We start from the raw sequence: 3154 nt of genomic DNA, 5'->3' as shown, positions 1-3154 counted from the left end.
TGTAATGACCTAGCTAGCCACAAAATCCATGCCTCTGATCAATTTATAGAGCAATTTAAAAGAGATGGAAATAGAATTTATGTATTTACTTGAAATTAGTAAATACATTTTTAGTAGCCTACGTAGAGAGATATAACTTTGACAAAATTACAGACAATAAATTAAGTCCTTGATAATTCTAATAACAGATCTGACTGAAATCAGTTGAATCATACTTTTCCTGTACAATGAAGGAATAAGAAGGTAGTAAAGCAGCTAGAGAAGGCAGGGAGATTGTATCTGTGACAAAACTTTGTGGAAATTGGTATTGAGGATTTCTTACTGGTGATCCACTTGCACTGAAAGCATGATTCTTAAGTATTGCTTGCTGATTTTGAACTATTGATTTGATTATTATATTCTCCAAGAAGAAAATGAGAATTGGTAGTTAAGGACTACTATACGTTTTGACCTTCTCACTAAGCACTTTCAATCATCAAAATCATATGAAGACAATAGACAAGCCTACTTTTTAGATGAAAGCAAGTGTCTTTAAAAAAACAAGGAATGTATGTAGTCATGCAAAGGACTTCTATTGTACCAATGCCTCATACATTTTTCTAATGTTGGGTACCAATAAATAATGGATCTATTAGAAAACTCCTAAGGCTCATATGTTCAATAGTGAGTTCTCTTACACTATACCATTGTATTTTTTGTGTATGGTTGTAATAATAAATTTACATTATTAACTTGAATTTCTGACAAGACAGTATCATCACTGTACATCTTGCTTCTATACTCTCATTTTAAAATTACTATCTAAGTATGGGCATTAGATAACTATAGAGGAAAAAGTAGAAGCCACACTGATGGCTTATGTCTTTAGTACTAGTTAATAAGAAAGATGAAATCTGAGGATTGTTGTTTGAAAGCAGACCAAGAAAAAAAACGTCCATTAGATTCTGATTTGAAAGTAACCAGCAAAAGCTAGAAATCGAGCTGTGGTACAAGCAGTAAAATGCTAGCCTTGAGAAAACTGAAACAAAAAATAAATTCTGGGACAAAGCCAGGCCCTGATTTCAAGCACTAGGATTAGCACCAAACAAATGAATTAATTAATAGGGTAATTAATTAATTAAAAATAAATTAAGTGGTCACATGTGGAGAGGCAGGTAAAATGTAACATGCGTGGTAATGGTTTATGTATTATTTTGTAATAAGGCATATTATCATTTGTCCTAATCACTAATATTTTATTTGGATTTTTTGTACAATAAACCCTGAATTTAGCATGCATGCATATGTGTGTGTACATATGCGAACATGTGTGTATGTGTATATGTGTGCATGTGCTGTTGCAATGTTGCTTGCCAGTGTGGACAGGGTGAGGCTGAAAAAAGCTAACTGTGTTGCAATGTTTTTATTTATCAGAGTCTGTCATGTCATTTCAGTAGAACCACCCTTCTGTACATATTATTTGTCTAAATAACATCATCGTAATCAAAGCATTTACAATATTAATTTAGAAAAAGAGACCGCTTTCAGCTCTTATTGTATGTTAGGTAAGAAGATACCGACATAATTAGTTAGTAAGTTATTTCTGTAAGATGATTGTCAGTACAAAATACGTATTTGACCTCTTAAATTGGTTATATTTTTTTTTCTTTTTTTAAATTCTATTTTATTTGTGAGCATACTATACAGAGGGGTTACAATTACATGGGCAGGATAATGCGTACATTTCTTACCAAGCATTGCAGCCTCCTCCTTTGTTTACCCTTCTCATCCCTTCCCAGGTTCCCCCCTCCCCCACCCAATCGCAATCCTTCTCCCCCCCCCTCCCACTCCGCACCGAAGTTGTAAAGCTCGTTTTGGACATGACAACTTGTACTTCTCATTGTTGCAACAGGTCCACCTGTATCCTTAAACGACTTGTTTTTCCCCATCTCCTCCACAAGTTATACTGACATCAAATATAGTGAAAGCAGGGTTATACTTTGGAGGAGGGACATACAAAGCAACAAAAAACAATCTTATAAATGCGTTAGAAACACATGCATGAAAGAAAAAAACATTAAAATACATATCTAAGGGTTCATTTTCCTAACATCACATTATCTGACCTTTTCCGCTTGACTCATACATATACTAGATATTGCAAATAAGGGAAACCATGGGACCTATGTTTCTTTGGGCCTGGCTTACTTCACTTAATATATTTTTTTCCAAGTTTTTCCATTTCCTAACAAATGGGGCAATGTCATTCTTTCTGATGGAGGCATAGAATTCCATTGTGTATATATACCACATTTTCTGGATCCATTCATGTACTGAGGGGCATCTGGGTTGGTTCCAGATCTTAGCTATGGTAAATAATGCTGCAATAAACATTGTTGTGCTGGTAGCTTGAATGTGGTCTTGTTTGTAAACTTTTGGGTAAATGCCCAAAAGTGGGATTGCTGGGTCATAGGGGAGTTCTATGTGAAGTCTTTTGAGGAACCTCCATACTGCTTTCCAAAGTGGTTGAACAAGTTTACTTTCCCACCATCAGTGAAGTAAGGTTCCCTTCTGTCCACCTCCCCTACAGCATCTGTTGTTGTCAGAGTTCTTGATTTTTGCCATCCTAACTGGTGTGACGTGGTATCTCAATGTTGTTTTGATTTGCATTTCTTTTATGGCTAGGGATGTTGAGCATTTCTTCATGTGTCTATTGGCCATCCTTCTTTCTTCTTCAGAGAAGTTTCTCTTTAAGTCTTTCATCCACTTACTTATTGGGCAGTTGTTTCTTTGAGGATTTGTTGTTGGGGGATTTAATTTTTTGAGTTCCAAGTATATTTGAGATATGAGACCCTTTTCTGTTGTTTGGCTAGCCAAGATCTTCTCCCAATCCATGGGCTTTCTATTGATCTTGCTAGCTATGTCCTTTGCCATGCAGAAGCTCTGCAACTTTATGCAATCCCATTTGTCCAACCTTTCTTTGATTTGTTGTGTTTCCGGGTCCCTATTCAGAAAATTTCGGCCTGAGCCAAGGAGACCTGGGGTTTCTCCTATTCCATCCTGTAATGTTTTCAGAGTGTCTGCTTTGACTTCGAAGTCTTTTATCGATTTGGAGTTGATTCTGGTGCAGGGTGATATATAAGGATCTAGCTTTAGTTTTCTACATGTACTTAAA

This window comes from Dipodomys spectabilis, unplaced genomic scaffold, assembly GCF_019054845.1.
Source record: "Dipodomys spectabilis isolate Male_0828 unplaced genomic scaffold, ASM1905484v1 ptg000057l, whole genome shotgun sequence".
In the NCBI taxonomy this organism is placed as follows: Eukaryota; Metazoa; Chordata; class Mammalia; order Rodentia; family Heteromyidae; genus Dipodomys; species Dipodomys spectabilis.
Note: the sequence above shows the minus strand (reverse complement) of the source record.